At 43.6% G+C, this 20,833-nt stretch overlaps 1 protein-coding gene across 5 annotated transcripts in view; it reads right to left on the reverse strand.

Moving 5' to 3' along the window:
- The window catches only part of wu:fa11c10 (protein FAM110A), a 23,640-nt gene extending 7,504 nt beyond the window's left edge, over positions 1 to 16,136 (reverse strand). Inside the window, exons 1-2 of one of the 5 annotated variants that reach the window (XM_015968752.3) lie at positions 15,709 to 16,136; positions 14,801 to 14,855 (exon numbers count right to left, since the gene is read on the reverse strand). The gene's annotated coding sequence lies outside the window, so the exon portion shown is untranslated. Of the gene's footprint in view, positions 1 to 5,487; positions 5,905 to 8,188; positions 8,311 to 14,800; positions 14,968 to 15,708 lie in introns of those variants that run through there. The other 4 variants (XM_015968750.3, XM_015968749.3, XM_070544965.1 and 1 more) reach the window with 4 other exon arrangements.
- Between the last annotated feature and the right edge of the window lie 4,697 nt (positions 16,137 to 20,833).

The raw sequence follows: 20,833 nt of genomic DNA on the forward strand, positions 1-20,833 counted from the left end.
TGATGTGGTCTAGGATGTCTGCTCCGTGTGTGAGAGGCTGTGACTCTGGGGCGAAGTCTCGGGTCCGAAAGCCCGGTTAAAGCCAGTAAGTCATCTTTATCTCTATCGCACCTTTCACAGGCAAAAGCCACAGGGTGCTGCACAACATAGTAAATATAAAACGGTAAAAAGTAGTAATAAAAACAGAGCGTGAAGGCCAAAAGCACACAAGAATCAGAACTACCAGACATCAGATTCAGTAGAAACGTGTGTGTGTGTGTGTGTGTGTGTGTGCGCGCCCTCTGACGCCAGCTTGACTGTCATATCAGCGCGGCCTCGGTTCGAGGAGACACTGACCCGAGTTTAGAAAACAAGAGTAACTTAAATGTCCTCTAATCCGACGTAAACGGTCCCAAAGGAAGTGTGTTTGCGTCTGATAACTAAAACATTAATTACCAACCGACAGCGCAGAGGTTTAAAGCACGAACAAAAAAAGAGCCACTTAAAAAACAAGTGTCCATTTTGAGTTCATGGTGACTTTTGAGGGTTTTCCTTGGAAGGAAAGACGAGCAGGAAGTGGCGGCGCGTTTCACAACAACACGGCTAAGACAAAGGGACACGTGTCCAGCGGGTCGACCCTGTTTCTATCTCCGCTCATCTCGTCTATTTTGGGACGTTTATCTCTTTCCAGTGAAGCTTCGCAGCAACACTCTGGAAAACCAGTTTAAATGAAGACCGACAAGGAAGAAGAATGGAACTTCTACTGGACAAAACGAGCACCGCAGGTTTAAACGAACGTTCTGAGCGTCAGATAAAAAATTATTATAATAATGAGGTCAGAGGTCAACCTAAAGGACAACGTACTATAAAACAAGCTGTCAGTGTATTTTCTCTTTTATTATCTTATTATTCAAACTGGAAAAGATTTGAGTCAAGTCTTGTTTTAGAAAAAGGAACCTGACCCTGGTGGCGTAAGAAGCACGTCGTAGTCGATGGATACGTATGTTTCCACCAGGAACGCAGTGGCACATTGATGCGTCCTGGAAGCGGCACATCGCTAAATGAACATACCAGGTCTGTTTTCCTTTAAGCGTGACGCTTCAATAACACGTCACGCTCAGCTATTCAGATTGGGCCGGACAGGAAATGACTTTGGGATCTTGCTGGGGCAGCTACGTCGAACGCTGCTGCTGCCGATGCACGTCTGGAACGTCTCTGCTGGAATGGAAAACGCGTCGCCTAAGTTACGTGCTGCTTATGCATCCGATGGCAGCTTTCCCTAATAACACACGCTGTTCGTTTTTATTTCTACACGTTTTTTTACTCACAAATATTGTCAAGAAAGCGTGTTTGTCGTGTTCATGTCAAATTAAACTGATCACAAAACACAGATTTACTTTCTTTATTTCGTTTTCCTCATCCAACCCCCATAAATCCCTGTGTCCTCCTGCAGCACTCCCGAAGGACAACAGGCAAAACAAGACAAAAAAGTCTGACGTGTTGTGTAAAAACTGCTATTTTTAGCATATTTTTAGGTCCGACGTGTTGCTACCAGACGTACAGTGTGAGCACATGACTCGTGAGATCTGCTCTGCGAGGAAGTCGTACAGTTTGAGCTGAAGCTGAGCGCTACGAGTGGAAAAGTCGCACAGTGTACGCCCGGCTAAGGGAACTGCACTAACCACAACCCCACTGTGGAACGGTGTGTGGGTGTTTTTATTTCAAGATGACAAACATACAGATACAGATTCAAAAGTACTTGCTACAATTATTTACTTTTCAAATACAACGCAGACCTGCTAAACTTATCAATAGTCCTTGTCGAAAGCTATCAAATGCTATTAGAATGACGTTTGTTATCCCAATATTAATGCTTTCAAAACTAAATTCAGTCACACTCTCTTTTCAAAAATAATGAATTAGTAATTATTGTTCATTTTTTAAAATCCAACAAATTATTTTAAAACTATATTTCAGTGCTTAAAATGGTGAACAGTGAAACTATGAAATCTGTTTTGAGAAGTATAGCTTTGCTAATGGATGTTTTTTTTTTTTAGTAAAAGAGATCATAACCAGAAAATGTTCCTTTTGAAAGACTTGGTACAAATGTGCACCTGTACTACTAAGGAACATATACCATATTTTCACGACCGTAGGGCGCAGCTTCAGTTACGGGTGTCTTTTTGGTATTTAACACATACAAAAGGCGCACCGGGTTATAGGGCGCGGGCGCGGTAAATAGGGCTGGGGGTAAACGATTATTTTTAAAACGATTATTCTGACGATTATTTTATCGAATAGTCGACTATTCTAATGACTATTTAAAAAATTACTCTAATGATTATTTTTCTATTGCACAATTAACAAAAACCAGAAAATCTCAAATAAATTCCTCAAAAAAATTGATAAATTCTTACTGTAAAAGAATAAACACTACAGGCCTTCCATTTTGTATAACACTGCGTTTATTGTGTTGCGGTTGGTTATGTTCTGGTGACGTGTAGAACTTGGGAGTGCAGGCTGCTGCCTGAGAGGTGGTAGAAGATGGAGTGTCTCCATGCTGCTTTGTTTTGGTCACTTATGTGCGTGAGGCGAGTGGTCTTACGGGTTAAACCAAACTCAGGTGATATTTTACACTAAACCGAAAACCCACAACACTCTAAATGTAATAAAAGGGAGATCTACACCACAAAAAAGATGAACTCTAAACCAAAACGTAACAGCTTATCCCAACGCAAGAAGCTGTTAGCGAAGATGCTAACAGTAGCTTTACCAACGTTAAGTTCAAGTTACCAAGTTTAAATAAACCAAAAACACCCAGCAGCAAACAGACCAGCACGGAGGAGAGACTGCTACCACCAAAACAGCTCTCCTCATGTCTGAAAGAAGCTCCTTAATGAAGGGAGAAGTGCTCCCGGTGATTTTCTACATCTGCGATAAACACGAAGCAGCGCATCTGACCCCGGAAGTTGTTGTCCGTTGCCGGGAGACGAAGGGGCAAAACAGGAAAATAATCTAGTAGTGGACGGACGTTGTTCCGGGTCTTCGGTATTTGGCGGAGATTTTAGTGAAGGCGGAGAAGAGGGCGAACTTGAGGAAAAACGGGCAGATTCCTCCTCTATTTACAAACTCCTGGGGATGCAACAAGTGGGCGCGGTGTGTCGACTTCCGGATCTGACGTCGACAAATTTTTAGAATCGAGCCGTCGACTTCGTCGAGGCTTCGCTACAGCCCTAGCGGTAAAACATCTGTGCGGGCTCGGGACTCGGAACATATCAGTGCAAACCAGACATTGTGAAAATTATAAACAGCCAAAAGCATGTTTGACTTTACTGGTCTAGTCCTGGTTTAGAGCGCACGTGCACTTCGTCATTGCGTTACTGCTCTCAGACGAACGGTGACGGTAGAGACGCTTCTCCCAGCTGTCCTCTGCTCGTTAACCCATTGCTCGAGGCGGTCTTCCAGCTCAGGCCACCTGGCTTTGTGCCCGCGGAAACAACGCTGCGTCTTCTTTACTTGTCGGAGTTCGTTTTCCAACTTCCTCCACTTGCGAACCATGGACTCACTGATGCTGAATTCTCTCGCCGCTGCTCTAGTCTCGTGTTTCTCCGCGTAGCTGGTCGCTTGCAGTTTAAACTGTGCTTCATAGGCGTGTCTCTTAGCAGGTGCCATTCTCAGGGTTGTCAGAACAAGGTTCAGCATACCGCGCATACCTGCCCTTTTGAACTATTCAGGGTCTGTCTTTGCTCACGCCCACACGTTCACACCACGCCCCTTGTCTTCTGCTACGATCGCGTCTCACAACAACACAACAGGCGCACCGCACCGTAGGGAGCGGCGTACATTTTGGAGAAAATTTGAGACTTTTAGGTTTGCCTTATGGTCGTGAAAATACCGTACGTACCTTTTAGACAACAAAGAAGTATAGATAGATACCCTGAGGTTCAATATTAATCCTCAGACTGTGTTAATGTCATTTTTGTCCCTTGGGGCACAACATTGTACCCTTATGTTTGACTGTGTAGGGTCGTCTTTGATCTTACTGTAGTGTCCTCTGGATGAAGGTATCTAATAGGAAAGGTGTGTGGTTACACACTGATCATGGTATTAGCCCTACCCAAAATCCCACTGGGACACTTTGACTTCACTGTTCTTTCACTTCACCAAGTCAATAAAGATCTGAAGCAAAGAGCTCACGAGCCTCTCGCTCGAGGGCTCGTTTAGGGACGGCTCGTAGCGACAGACGGCGGAGCACCACGCTTTATTGTCCCGGGAGCCAACACACAACATCAGCTCTGCTGATTTCCTACAGAAAACTTCTGATGGGCCAGCTGAAAACAGCGATCGACACGCGCGACTACCATGCCTCGACTGGAGAGTTACGCAACCGTTATAACCACTGGGGCGTAAGTTAGTTATCATAACATCTTTGTCTGAAACATACCTGATCTCCATCCATCAGGCCCCTTCTAAAACCCCTAACCTCTGGCGACTTTCACACATTCGTTCACGAGATAAACACACAGATTTCATCCGTCTTCCCAAACATTTGCCGTCTGTGTTTGAAACCACCCGAACGGAACGTGACACAAAGCTAGAGAACGCAACTTGAGCTATTTTTTACTTCTTCTTTAGGTGGGTTGACATCGGATCAAGAGCATCGCTTTCATAAAGGAGGCACCTTTGGGTTTGCTTCGACAACATCATCGACGCTTTTATACTGCAGAGGCACGGAGCCTGAAGGAGCTCAAAAAACACACGGAGAGGAAAAAAATCTCCCTTCAACGTGGTCATAAACATTCCAGAAACACACATACTGCTGCTGTGAGTCACACACACACACGCACACGCACACACACACACACACACACACACACACACACACTTCACTATGGATGGGAGTGTATTGCTCACACACAGGACTCATTCAGCTGTTAAACCTTTATCTTCCCTAATTAGCCAACTCCTGACAGAGATGCTGAAAGATGAACGAGGTCTTAGAGCGAGTGTCGGTTTGAGTGACTCCTCGACGTCTCATTTCTAAAGTAAGACATGAAACCACATATCTGTGTGAGATAAACCGAGGCACCTCAGGTGCGATAGCACCCAGAGAAACTGTCCCTGTCCGTCTGCAACGAGACGTCAACATCAAAGTTGTTCAAAGTTCTGTAAATTAACTCTGTCAGGCTTCTGCGCTGTGCCTCACACCGTTACAGCAGAGAAAATCAAAGTCTCCGGGCAAAGGTACGACCACAGCATACATAATAAAGTATTTTTAGATGTGTTGTTGATTCTGATGAACAGCCAAAAGGAAAGCAGCAGCTTTTCATGACAACACGGAGTTTTATCAGCAGAACTAAACATGGACACACAAACACATAAAACACCATTTATAAGGTGAAGAATGAGTTGGTAGAGAGCAACAAGACCTTGTTATAAACCTTGTTATAACCTTGTTATAAACACAAACACAAGACCTAAAGTTGGAGAGGAGAAAAGTTTACTTACACAAGTAAATAAGATCCTAAAGTGGGTAAAGAGCTGCAGCAGCTTTGTGCTCGGAGACGAAAGACGAACCTGGAGAGTCTCTCCTCTCTGCTCCTTACACACCAGTCATCTCCGACTTTTACCGAGGACAACTCCGCCTACAGACGGGAAGGGAGTTGGAAGAGCAGGAAGCACCAGCTTCACCTAGAAGCCAAACAGTTGTCCCAACACCAGTTTGATGATCCTGCCTTCTACTTCTATGCACATTATTAGGTCTTTCGTTTCATCCAGTCTCACATTTTGTTTCAAAATGTGTAAAAAGATGAAGACAAGTGTAGTTATCGTTGGAAAGATGTTGAATACAGCTTCAAATGTTCTTGTTTTGCTTCTCATATGAATTCTTGGCTGTTTCTGCTTTTTCCGTGACTGCACCCCCCCCCCCCCCCCCCCCCCCAACCACCACCAACACACACACACACACACACACACACACACACACCAACACACACACACACACACCGTTTCCTGTGGCAGGCTGCTCCAGGGTACTGGCTGACCTGGTTGAGGGACTATATACAAAGTTTCCTACTAAACTGCCGTTCTCTGACATTTTTGTTTCGCACCTACTTTGTTTCTCTTTTACTGTATAATAAAAATTACTGGCAACATAATAGAAAACTGATTAAATTAGGGATGCAGCGATACCACTTTTTTCCAAACCGATACGATACCGATACTTGGATCTGAGTACTCACCGATACCGATTATCAATACCGATACTTCTACCACACAAACAAATGCAATGATTTGGAATACAGATTTTATTTTCTTCTCTGCTTTCAACAGGAAAAGACTGTGAGGTAGATAAAAAGTTAAATATATGAATAGAAATCATCACAAAACTAAAATATTAGGTGAACAGAAATGACAAGTTACAGGGAAGCCATTTTCAAGCAACTGCATTCGTATCGGTTCCTGGTATCGGTTAACTTTTACCGATACCGATACGATACTGGTATTGGTGCCGATACCGTTGTCGTATCGGTGCATGCCTACATTAGATGGCCACCATTGTAACAGAGTAGTTTTTTGCTTAAACATCCTACTTATAGATCTTTATCTTATTATAATGATGTTTAAAGTTCATTTCAGTGTAACACCAATGCAGAACATCACCACCCTGTCCACCATTGCTGTGCTGTGTTGTTATTGTATGACCTACAGATCACCTCAAGCTAACGGATGCCTGCCCACCGTGACAAGGACACCCACTGGAGCCGTTTCTCTGTTGTAATGAAAAAAATCCACACCATGTGGAGGTGAGCTGTGTTCAGTAAGGACGACGGACATACGTGTGAAACAGCGATGGTGCAAGAAGCACTCTACTTACCCACATGGGGTCCCACAGAAACTGAGGCCAAGTACACACGTAGCTGGTTTTTGTAAAACCAAACATCCTATCCCACCCATCTGTCCACCCCACCTTATTTTCAGCTAATGAATCCAGCTCACTGTGAAGCACATTCGTGGTTGTGCTACAGCCTGTAGGTGGCAGTGGTTCCCCAAATCGTCTGAGCCTTTGCTAAAAAACATTCATTGGACGTAGAATTACTAGCCGGCAGGAGATAACCTTCCTTAACATCGTCCTTTGTCCGTGGTCTTTTACACAGATCAGTAATTAAAGAGCAAGTCACCCCCCTACCAGATTCTTACTCCACTCCCAATTTCTGTTTGAAAAATGCAACAAATGCTGTTGCCTAGCAGACCGAAGGGCGGAGCTGCTAACAAATACACACACACACACACACACAGGCTCACAACGACATTGTGACATCATATGGTACCAGCTAACATTCTAGGGTACCTCTTAGCCAATAGCGGTGGCAGATTTAAATTCACATGCAGTGCAGAGTTTTTACCTGACAACGGCACAACACTGACAGTTTTAGGTAAAAATTTTTAATTTTAACTAAAATGCACTAAAGTGCCAAACTACTGACTACACGTGTCTGCGGCACGATTACACACGCGTTTATATAGTTTATCAGAAAAAAAGTTGATTTGGAGGCGACTTGCTCTTTAAGCTTGCTAAAACAAACGTCGCACGTGTGACAGCATTGTTGTCGCAGACAGTGTCGCTGCGAAGCAACAAATCCCAGTTATTTATGTCTACAAGCAAATGCTGACAACAGAGAACTTCCAAATCGCCACTTTGGTCGGGTTTTTGCGGCGGTTTATTTTTGCTGTTGTGTGAACGACAGGCCAAACCGTAGGGAACTCCCCTCCTCTTGTGTGCGCTGGGTCTGATAAGCACCACCTCGTTGGTTTGCACTACCAGGAGCTCGGATTGAGTCTGACGAACAAACCTTTTGAGTCGGGAACAGGGTCAGAAAAATACTGTGAGCAGCTTGTTTAGTTTAACGTAGACTCTGCTTAATTGGAGGACAAAAATACTCCACTGGAGTGTCTTTCATCTCTTTGTAGTTTGTGTGTGATTTTTACTCTCCTGCCTTCATAATTGGTCTTTTCTACTGAATATCTAAACTATTTTTATACATCGTTAGCTCTTTCCTTATTTAACATCTGCAGCAGCGTAGACGCTTAAGAGGAGGTTATCTCCTGCAGCCATGCTGCTGAACTACGATGAGTAAAGTAACTCACCTCAGAAGTAATATTTTAAATCTGAAAGTAAAGATTTATAGTCATTAGGTAAAAAGCTTACATGTGTCAGTTGTGTTCTTCTTCATCAGCTGTAATGTATTTCCTGCACAGCATTAGTGGACAGCCATCCCTCCTCGCAGTTCAAACACACAGTGGTGCTTATTTAAAGGAGTCAGCAGGGTGGGGTACACACACACACACACACACACACACACACACACAGAGATTCAGGAAATCCTAGCGGCAGTAAAACACGGCGGTCAGTCACCCAGAGACAGAGCAGACTAACTCTGCTGTAAAACTCAACAGAAGCAGATGAAAGGCACAATAAAGATTTCAGCTAGGTCAAAAACCCCAACAGCCTTCTCCACCAATCCGGCACACCTCCCTCCCTTCCACCCAAATATACCTAAAACATGAACAGAAACAAAAAACCACCACTATCCCCCATCCCCTTCCCAACCTGCATCCTGTCTACAAAACACCTGCACCCACTTTTGCCTCGCTCTTATCATCTTCCTGCCTCCTTATATCTGATGGAAGCTACGTGATCTCCGAGCCCAAGGGGAATATTTCTGGCATAATACTGTTTCGAGTCCCCCGGCAGCAGTAATGTAGCTCCATGAGAACGCAAACCTTCACTCGGAGACACGGCGGAGGCAGGTGGATTACAAGTATTAGTGCAAGTGTGTTGTGCCTTCTCATTCAGCGCAATACTCCCTGATTTATGACGCACACACATGCCCTCACTTACCCACACAATAATGAGTCAATATTGACACTCCAGGGGATGTTTACAAAACACACACACACACACACACACACACACACACACGCACACACACACACCACTCTAATGCAGGGCCATCTAACGTTACTGCTCACGTTGCACACCAGCATGCCCAAGCAGGCTGCGTCTGCGACACCCAGCATGACAGAAATACCAAACCACAACAGAAAGGAAATGTCCTGGAACACGTCACAGTGAGACGAGCCGGCTAGCAGAGAACATTTTACTTCTGAAACGCCACCGTAACGAAGCCAAATACGAGCAGGAGCATTTAGAGGCCTGTGGTTCCAACACTGACGCGGCCTTTGGTCATGAACCTGGAATGACTTCAGGAATGATAACAGATGACAGCTGAAGTTCAGTTTTCCTGAAGGACTTGTTTTAGCTCGTTTAACAAATGCTTCTCAGCATATGTTGATCTTTCGCCAAAACAAATAATTACAACAGGTTTGAATGAAATGTTCTAAAAAATGACTTGTTCCACTTCCTGATAAGTATTTATTGTACACAAGAAAAAACAAACTTACAGACCAAGTTATAGTGATTATAGATCTCAGCGGACTAAACTTAGATCCCTGCACTAAAGATTGCTACTAGCCTGGCGAGCCATCCCCACGACCCATAGACAGATCTCAGTCGTGGGGCAGAACCTATTGTCCATCCATCCATCTTCTGAACCCGCTTTGTCCACGCAGGGGGGGGGGCTGGTGCCTATCTCCAGCGGTACACCCTGGACAGGTTGCCAGTCCATCACAGGGCAACACAGAGACACACAGGACAAACAATCATGCACACACACACACACACACACTCACTGTGCATCTAACATGAGATTATGAGATATGATGGGTTTGGTCTTCATTAAACCCGTCAGGTCCTGTGCAGCTATAACGCTGACGTAAACATGGTGCAGCAATGGATCTATGACACACAGACATGCTGAAGGCTGCTCACTTTAGCGCTCTAGTTAGTAGGTCAGTAGGTTCAGTGAGGGGGGATGGGGGAGATAACGGTTAACCACGTCTCTAAATAATGACCTCGAAACTGCCAGAGGCACCAACGACAACAAGCGAAGGACCGAGTCTCTCTGAGCAGTGAAGCATGGCCTTATGGGAATTAAATGAAGACGGAATGATGGGAAGGTGTTTGGCATCCAAACTGTTGCTTTTTGCCTCTGAAGGGAGGAACACTTGGACGTCGAAGGTGAGCCTCGTTTAATGCATCAGCAAGCACACCTACTAGTTCAACATGAACACATTATGCATCACAAAAGCACACGCCTAATAAGAGCAGTCGCTGCTGTTCGATTCTTAAACGCCTGGTTCCTGACCCACTTCTACGTAATGACTCAGCCTGAGCAGTTACACATCAGTAAACACAAATCCACTCCCTCGTTTGGTAGAGTAAAAAACGGATCAATGTCCAAGTTAAGCTAAATACACGACTCCTTCATGCTGAGGCAGCAACCAAACAAAGATGGTGATGGTGTTTTGGTAGGACAAGGGCCACCCGTCTTGGGCACATCCGGGTTTGGCTCCAGCTTACTGTTCAGTCACAAGATCAGATCTTCACATGTGAGGGCTCCTGAGCAACAGAAGAACCAGGATCTGAGACGCCAGGACAAGCCGCACTGACCTCATTCTTTGGGGGGAAACTGGAAGCACCCACAGGCCACAGACTGAAAGGAACTCCAGCCACATGACTCTTAACACTCCAGGAAAATTGGGCCAAACGGGTTTAGACTGTGCTGGATTTTCACATCGGGATAACACGTGAGGTCTGAAGTATTTACTCAAAAGTTTAACCTTTGAAGTTGCTTTATTAAGCTCAACTGGTCAGTATTTACTTTTGTAAAAAGACTTTTTTTATTGATCAACTTTGATGAACGAAAAAAGCCAAACAAATGGTGCTATGGACAAAAAAAATCAAAGGAAGCCAGAAGACAAACGAGAAGGGCTCTGAGAAGGTCAACGCAGCTCAGTCCCTGTAACATACGGAGTTATTTCAGTCCAGCTGGTGCAGAAACTGTGATTCTTCTTCCTCCTGCTAAATTTAACAAGACTACCCACTTGGCGACCACTGTACTGTGTTCTCACGTGTGTGCATGGACGTTCTGCTACGTAGCTCTGCAGCTGTAATACTGGAGCCCTGTTGTTAGCTAGCTACTCATTGTGATACACGGGTTTCATGGAAAAAAATATTTCCTTTTCATCTGAACATTTTCTGTCTTAATGAGCAGAGAGTAGAAGGAGATCCCACACCTTTAGTTACAGAAGGTAGTTCTTATTCTAACAGCATCACACATGTATCTCAGCAGGATCGTGTCATCGCTCATGTGTTCCAGCGTGCTTCTGTGGTAACTGGGTGCAAACTGTAATATGCCAGGGCTTACATAAACCAAAATTAGAAAGGATCCCCTACTTTTCCCCAGACAAGCTAAACACACAACATGGCACCACCACAAGGGCCGAAATACTAAAAAGTAAACAGACGTGGACAGAAAATATATGTTCAGAAAAAAACCCTCACAAACCAAACCTCAGACATGGTGGCTGAAGAAAAGCTGCTGAGTCCGTAACACGACGTGAAGGGAATCCTTGTTCATCGTTTAATTAGCAAAAACTTCCAGAACCAAAGTCAAATGTAGACGACTCTGGGTCTTGTTAAAACCTGAGCGTTTTCCCTGTGCTTCTCTCTCTTGTTTACACACAAACTGTAAAAATGTCTAGTTTGGAAAACTTTTATAAAAGCTGCAGAATCTTTCACACAAATCTTAAAGTGTTTTCAGTGCCTCTAATCAGAAACAATGACAAAACAACATATTTTGCAGTTTGCAATTAGTAGCACTCTTGTTTCAGCGTGAAGGTTGCAGGTTGAAATCCTAGCTGCAGCCCTTCTGCATGTTCTCTTCGAGCATGCATGGAATTCTCCGGGTGCTCAGGTTTCCTCCCACAGACCAGAAACAGGCATGTCAGGTTAATTGAAGACCAATTGTCCCTAGATGTGAGTGTCTGAGTGGCTGTTGGTCCCTGTCATGGATTGGGGACCTGTCCAAATGTCCCCCACCACTTTCCCGATGACTGTTGGTTTTGGAGATCAGCTGAAAAATGAGCCAAAAAGACCTTCTTTTCAGCAGTCAGTGCGGTCACATGCGCACTGACCGACATCTAAGTTGATCCAGGTTGATTTTATTGTAATAAGCTACTTTACATGCACATTAGAAAACAAGACTCTCAAATAAATTTAATTCCACTCCAGTACAGTAGGTGGCGACATGCCCCTGTTCATGTCAGCATTCTTCTGGTTAGCTCACAGCAACACCAAACCCCCATAATTCGGGTATGAAAGTGAGTCCAACGCGGAAGTGAAATAAATTGCAGTTCCACCCTCATCCACTAGGGGCTGGTGTCAGAAGCGAGCAAATCCTCATTGACTCCCATGTTAAAAATACCAATTTCACAGCAGAAATAAACATGTTTACAGCCTGGTACCAGAACATGTTTTAGGTTTAAATGATCTAGTTTACACTCATGACAACTCTGAGGGGGGTGAATTTTTTTCTCACTCTTCTGTTTAAGTGTATTAAAAGCCTAAAATTCTGTATAATTAATGAGCGTCAGACCCACGTGACCACACAGCTAGCTCTGGGGAGAGGCCTCAGTAGAGCCTCGGCCTCGCCTGAAAACTGTTCTGCCATTTTCAGTCTCTCAACTTAGACCATTAGTTGTAGCATTTGTGCGTTCTTTTTAGATATTTTTTGTGCAATTGTTGGACAAAATGACTTGCTGTGGCATTAATTGCACTAATAGAGCGTCCAAGGAGTCTCCACTTCATTTTTTCCTGTAAGTAAAATTATATTTATGTATTTTAGGTCACTGCTGAGCTGAGCTTAGATTTTAACATGTACGGTTTAACCATGAAATTTAAATGTAATAGGGTAAAACCCAGTGCATTTAACATGACGCTGCACTTTTGAAAATGGGTTGAAATATAACATGTTGGTGGAGCTGGGTTCCGACTATCGGTATGGTCCCCTCCCCTCAGCGGCAGCTCGGCGCATCTCAAATCGCAGCGGCGCCTGTCTGCTGTGCGGCTGCCGGCTTGTGGAGCTCTCGGGAGACCTCTGTGTTCCACCCGGTTTTACCCGGCGGTCAGCCCGGCCTATCTCTGACTCAGAAGCTCTGGTGTTGTGCACAGTTAACTCTGGTTATAGCTAGGTAGCTACCTCCGTTAGCTTAGCTCCCACCTCCATGTTAGCTTTGAGTTAGCTTGTAGCTACATCGCTTCAGTTCGACGGGTGTCGTCATTTGATCCCAGCCTTACAGCCCCACCCTCAGCTCCACCTCTTTTCCCTTTTATGGAATTGTCTGGGCTTGACGAAACCTGTGGCACGGTCAAAATGGCGGTGGTGGCCACCTCCCATTTTGGCTCAAAAACTGATAATAGGAGCCTATGGAAACACATTGTCCAGTGTATATGTCGATGAGCAACACAAGCAGTAAACAGAGGTTGGCAGGAGTGAAGCAGATGGAACAGAAACAGGATATGCACAACGGCTGAAGGAATGTATAACAACGCTGCAGCACAGCTTATTTATGATGTTCTGTCCTGTTTTATGAAGTGACACATGTTGCTTTGTGACGAAGGTCTTGTCAGAAGACCGCCTCCAGCAAGCGTCCAACCAGTTCAGTTCGGCTAACCCGTTTACATGCAGAATGCATTCGGATTGCTAACGCATTATCTGGGTGCTTCAGCTCAGGCAATTAGAACCAGTCCGCTGTCAGCCAGACTAACGCGTTTACATGCATTTAAAATAACAATGTGAGTCTTTTTAGGGCAGTACTTCCGTTTTCTGCTGCGCATGTAAACACACTGACTGATTATTTGAAAACATGTGGTTTAATGTTCTGATTTCTCTGACAGAGTGCCATCATGCTCAAAGTGAACATGATACATTTGATCATACAGATTATAATCAGCTTGAGACTTTCTAGACAATGTGGATTCAAAGCTGTGCAAGCCAACTTGTCTAAAGAGGTGGAAATAAACAGGAAAGAAGTCAAGTGCTAATTGTGAGAAATGCATCACTGTACAAATGTATTTCCATGAGCGCCACTCTGTGAGGGAATATCAAACCGGTCCAAAAATAAAAAGTCTACTTCCAACATAGGCAGCATTTAAAAACAAAAGGCTGCAGTGCCAGTAAAATATAATCATTCAACATGACAGCATGTTCCAAGAGCACAAAGTGAGTAAGTTCCCATTTCCTGCTTCAATACCACTGAAAGTACACCCCATGAACAGGACACTGGTGGGTTGTGGTGAACCTCTGCCTTAAGCTTCTTTCCAGACACCACCGACTCATATAACTCAAGTCTTTATCCTTGTCTGAATGGAAAACACAAAGTCTGTACATATTCTTCTGCAATCAAAACGCGGTCGCATTTCCACCACCAGGATAGACTCCCTCATAAACCACTATTGATGTATGAAAAGTTAAACATGTTAAAGAAAAAAATGTAAGATGTAAGATGTTCATCAGAGAGTTCCAGCAACATCAGCGTCTTGATTTTCCAGGATGTATATTTGCTCATTAGGAAGCCCATAAAACAAACTCCACGCTGACAATAAACAGACTTTTCTGTGCTGCAGGATATGCATTCCTGACCTGGAAATGATTAAGAATGAAGCAAACAAGGTGGTGTGTTTGTTGAAGTGGCCCAAGGAGACAAAGTCTGTAAGTCATTCACACTACTCAGGAAGCATGGGCCAAATAAAGTGTTACACCTATGTTTTACCTATGTAGGACTGCAGTTCAGTCGTTCTTTTGCACTGCTGATCCATTTTGTCAAAAATGAGAAAAGACTGTTTTTCATGACTTACCAAACAACTCCTGCTGGTGTCATCTGCAACAATGTGATCACTTTTTTGACTCAGTCTGCTGAGAGAGAACAGCCTGGGTCAGTCCAGGAAGAGGCATTCATCTAACAGCAGCATTTCAGGCCTGAACTTCCTCCTCTGAACAAGAAAAAAGGAACAGTTTCCCTCCCCTGCAATGGGATTGAATACATCATCAACTCAAAGGGTGAATGTCAGTCTGGCCTTTAAACCAGACTCACATCCTCTAATGCAACTGGACTTCCTCTCTTCTTATGCAGCCTATAAGCACACATCAGTCTGGAAACCACAGAGTTCAGCAAAAACCCAGATTTGTTTACTTCCCTGCTAACAGGTGTTGTGTTGAGATGTGTCACCATGAAAGAAAGCTCGATTTCCAATCACAGAGGAGTTTCCCCTCCCTGTACATATTTTGGGCACAGCAGTATAAAAGTCGAAGGATGTGATCTTTATGACTCAGTTGTAACAAATGTGTGACGACATGAGGGAAAACAAGTGTTTCCCAAGCTGTTAGTAATAAAAAAAAGTGATAATTTTACATTTTTTATAGAAGATAATTAACAGCAACAAAGGTTAAGGAGAAAACAGCAACTGATGTGGAAACAAGTTTTCGACAGGGAAACACATCTCGACATGACACCGGAACAATTACTAGCATTTAAAGCCGAGCTAACTGACATAAATTGCACCGAGGCTTCGTCAGAATGACGTTAAAGCACTTATAGGTGTGTTTTTGACCGACACCAGAAGTAAAACTGACCTAATTCAGTCCCTTATTTATTTATTTATTTACTTTTGGGTGAAACACTTCCTCCTGCACATTTTAAACGCCAGTTATTTACTCGCGTGCACACCGCTCAGTATTTTCATTTAAAACAATATAAACCACTCACCATTCTGTTGGCTAGTAGCTTCTCCAAGTCAAACGAGTTGAGTTTTCAAAACGGTGGGATGGAGGATGCGCCAACGGTCGCGACGCCTGGCATTCACTTTCACAGACTTTCAATGTTGGCGCGGGTGATACCATTAACCAACTCGGATTAAACACGTAAAAAGTCACAAAGATTATGATAATTACCATTTACTCAATACATTTCTAAGTCGTGATGTGAAAATGTGATACTTTATCGTAACAAAGTTTATTTCGGGGGCCCGGTGGTGTATTGCACCCGATTGCACCCCTAAAATGATCTCTGTATTGGTACGGTCCCAATTTCCCAACTTTGAGAACGTGTGCGTTACCGTGGTAACCACGTATTCTCGCGAGATTACGAGAAAACTTCTCAAAGTCACGAACCATCAAACAGAAAACTGTTCTTAGATGAAAACTAAATATCAAGTTTATTTGAAAAATAGAAGAAAACGTGAAGCAGAATCCTGGAATATTTGCTTAATCCAACATCTGCGAGGACTAAAGCCACTTTACAAGACCATAATGCCCTTTATTAGTTAAAACTCACATTTAAAACCATTTTGGAACACAAAACCGTGAATCGTGTGTTGCAAGAAAGTTTCTGAGGTCTGTCCTCACATTTATTCAGTTAAAGAGGCACGGTGTGTGTCCTTTAGTTTCTCTCTCCTGGAGAGGCCAGCACGGGGGCTCAAGTTCAGCTAATGACAAAACAAGCTGGGGAATGATCTAATGTTTTGGCAGCAAATGGTTTTAATTAACTAATTCAGGATAGCCTGGGCTTTTGGTGGTGGGGGAGTGTTTTTCTTCTTTACTCCACATGCGTGCAGAGGAGGATGCAACCTTTACCGCACTGGTTCCCATGAGGGCAACTGTTGTTTTCTTCTCCTCAGAAACCCAAATGTTATTCCTCCCAGCTCTCTCGTTTGAGTTAAAAAGAGGCTAAAAGTCTGGATAAGTGTCGATAAGAAAGAGACTGATGCAATGAGCACTCTTTCCACACATCAAAGTGGAGCCAAGGGCAGCTCGTCAGGCAATTTAACACAAAGTGTAGCTCTACACGTACATTGGAAAAATCTTTTTCCTGTTAATTTCAGAAAACGGGGACTTATCTGTCACGAGGATATGAAACTATACCAGACAATAACAGTGAAGGGATAGTTAGACATTAGTCACAGCACCTTACTTTATTGCAGAGAAAATTATTTTCTCATCTGCAGATGCCTCCAACTGTTTCTGGAACTGCGCTGCTCTGGGTGGCTGCATGTTGGAGTAGCTCTGTTGACTATATGCAAGTTTTGCCTTTTCTTGGACATTTTTTCTTCTAGTTTCTCAAAAAAAAAACAGTATTTTTTTGGACATTTTACTTTTCTGTTTCTGGTGCTGTGAAGCTTGGAGGATTTTTACTGCTATTCTTTAGCTTTTTTCACTTTTTGAGCATTTGTTATGATGTGTAACCATGGCAACAAGCTGGTTTACAATCGGGAGCAGCTGATTAACATTGGAAAGGCTGAAATAATACCTCAACTGAAGCCACAAATCCCAAATGAGCTAAAACGCAAGAAGCGTGGGTGCAGAGCGGGAGCAAAACGGAGACAGAGAAAGAGGAAATTCAAACCATCTCTTCTAATCAATTTCCCTCTGGGATTAATTAAGTATTTTTGAATAGAACTGAATTGAATTTGAACTAACCCACACGTTGGCGGAAATGTATTTTGTGTGAAATTCATGTTTGATTCTTCTGAAGAAACGACAGAAGATTTGTGCCGAGATCAATCTTTAATTCATATGAAAAAGGTCTTTAAGTCTATTTTTGTCACAGACAAAAGCTGCGTGGTCGTGCCTTTTGTTAGAACATTTTCAGGCAGAGGTGTGCCCTTCCTTCAGCGCTATGAAACTTGGCAGTTCCTCGTTTTCCTGGTTATATAAACACACACACACACACACACACACACACACACACACACACACACACACACACACACACACACACACACACACACACACAAACAAGTTGAAACAGCTTCTTAATAAACCATGTTTACATCTGAATGTTGCTTCCTGTTTGCTGCCCCCGCCAAAATAAGACCAGCATGTATTCAGGAGTCAATGAAACAGCAGGCCAGCTGTTGTTTAACTGTAGTTTTGTTTTCTGTCTCTTCCAGTCAGACAGGAGGAAGCAGAGGAGGCCGTAGACTCTGATCACCAGTAAATCCGCTTCACTTCAGAGAGAAGGAAGTCATTCAGGGGCCCTGGAAGATGTTACATCATCAGCTGTCGTGGCGAGTTTTAGTCACACGTACAGTAAAACAAAAAGGAAGCTTTTACAGCACCTGGTGCCATGTTTGGTTGGTGATTAAACGTCACAGCAGAGCAGCTTCTTTCACCTTTTAGACATAAACCCTTTTTGGCAAATTCTCAGCAGCAGCTGCGTACTGGCGTGACATCCAGCCATTCGATATTCCTCCGCCTAGTCCATCTCTCACTAATTAAATACATTATGTTCATTTCAGAATAAAATCAAGGTCTTTCAGAGTTTTAAACTGTGAACTTATGGAATTGAAGCTGTCTTGGTAAAACTCTTAGTAAAACAAGATCTCACACAACCCGGTAGCATTCAGAGGAAAGACTCTCAGCTACATGAGATTTGAGCTAAATATCTGTAGAAGTCTCCGAGTCATTTTTGTGTTGGTTGAGTTCAATCAGCTGTGGTGACCAGCTTCAACGTGACTGACTCCAAAAGATAGTCAGACGACTGTTTCAGGCCATTCTTCTAGGAGTTTCATCCATTCATGTTCATGAGAAATTCAAAGAGAGAATAACAAGTTCGACACCAACAGTTGGTGCCAAACCTTAGCGGGGCAGCAGTAGCCTATAGAGCAGGTTGTTCGGTTAGTTGAGACTGGCAGGATCGATGCCGGCTCCTGACTGCGAATGCTGCTGTTGTGTCCTTGGGCAAGACACTTCACTCGCCTTGCGGCGGTGGAAGAGTCTGATGGCGCCTGTGCTTGGCAGCCCCGCCTCTGTCAGTGCGCCCCAGGGCAGCTGTGGCTAGACTGGATCTCATCACCACTACGGAGGGCATGTGTGTGTGAATGGGTGAATGACTGATTGTGTTGTAAAGCACTTTGGGGGGTTCTGGGACTCTAGAGGGCGCTATATCAAATACAGACCATTTGCTATTTGTACAAAATGTGTGTGTGTGTGTGTGTGGGAGGGTGACTCTAAGATCCTACTTCAGTAAATGTTTCTGCAAAACAAACTGATTGCCGCTGCATGTGATTTTTAAAGAGCAAGTCACCCCCTACCAGAGTATTCCTCCACTCCCACTTCCTGTTTGAAAAATGCAACAAATACTGTCGCCTAGCAGACCGAGAGGGCGGAGCCGCTGACAAATACACACACACACAGGCTCACAACGACATTGTGACATCATATGGTACAGCTAACGTTCTAGGGTACCTCTTAGCCAATAGCGATGGCAGCTTTAAATTCAAATGCAGTGCAGAGTTTTTACCTGACGACGGCACAACACTGACAGTTTTAGGCAGAAAATTAAAATTTTAACTAAAATGCACTAAAGTGCAAAACTATTGACGACACGTGTCTGCAGCACGATTAGACACGCATTTACATGGTTTATCAGAACAAAATAGTAGATGTGGGGGTGACTTGCTCTTTAAAGGGTAAACAGCTGTGGATGCATATTTAGTGATACTTTTAGGGCACACAGTCAAAATTATTATCGTCTGGGTAAATCTGTGGTGTCCATTTCATGGCAGCATGGTGGCGCAGTTGTTAGCACTGTTGCCTCGCAGCACGAAGGTTGCAGGTTCGAAACTCGGCTGTGGCCTTTCTGCGTGGAGTTGCACAGATCACAACATGCCCTACAAGTTAAAAATTGTACGTTGCTTTGGAAAAAAGCGCCTGCCAAATAAATAAACATAAATAAACATAAACATTTCTGGCCCTCCAGGGCCACCATCCTGTTTCTTTTAGAAGTTTATCTGCTGAAGCACACCTGATTTTAACCAGCAGATGATGCTGAACAGGTGTCAGCCATAGAATCAGGTGTGTTGGAGCATGAAAACAACTAAAACATGTCAAGTAGTGGCCCTCTGGAAACCTCAGATTTTAATCCAGTCAATTGTAAATTACATTAAAGCAACTAGATTTGACCGAAATCCTGCACAACAAACACCAAAGCATTCGCCAAATGAACTTTTATAGCTGCATGGTGGTCACAGGTCACAGGTTTGAATCCCAGCTGCAGTTTTAACACACTCACCCCAAGCACGAGTGGGATTTCTCCGGTTTCCTGTCAGCCGCTTTATATAAGTGACTGCAAAATGCCTCAACAGAAACATTTACATCCAAATAATGAAGTGGAACGTCATGCAAGGTTTTCCATTCTGGTAATGTTTCAGTTTAGACTTTTAAAAAATGAATAAAATACAAAATTCAACTGATTCAAAGGCTATTTTTGGGGGGGGGGGGGTTGCAACCTGCGAGGCTGCAGCAGAAAGAACCACCAAAAACAAGATTTTATGGCAGATGGATTTCAAATAGAACATTTATAAAACTCTTTAAAGGGCAAGTCACACCCAAATCAACCTTTTTTCTGATAAACTATATAAATGTGTGTCTAATCGTGCTGCAGACACGTGGAACTGCGCTGCTCTGGGCGGCTGCATGTTGGAGTAGCTCTGTTGACTATATGTAAGTTTTGACTTTTCTTGGGCATTTTTTCTTCTAGTTTCTCAAGAAAAACTGTATTTTTTGGACACTTTACTTTTCTGTTTCTGGTGCTGTGAAGCTTGGAGGATTTTTACTGCTATTTTTTAGCTTTTTTCACTTTTTGAGCATTTGTTATGATGCGTAACCATGGCAACAAGCTGGTTTACAATCGGGAGCAGCTGATTAACATTGGAAAGGCTGAAATAATACCTCAACTGAAGCCACAAATCCCAAAAGAGCTAAAACGCAAGAAGCGTGGGTGCAGAGCGGGACGGAGACAGAGAAAGAGGAAATTCAAACCATCTCTTCTATCAATCATAACGGGCAATGTGAGATCACTGGCCAACAAGATGGAGGAACTCCAAGCCCTT

The sequence above is a fragment of the Nothobranchius furzeri genome, chromosome 15 (assembly GCF_043380555.1).
Source record: "Nothobranchius furzeri strain GRZ-AD chromosome 15, NfurGRZ-RIMD1, whole genome shotgun sequence".
Classification (NCBI taxonomy): Eukaryota; Metazoa; Chordata; class Actinopteri; order Cyprinodontiformes; family Nothobranchiidae; genus Nothobranchius; species Nothobranchius furzeri.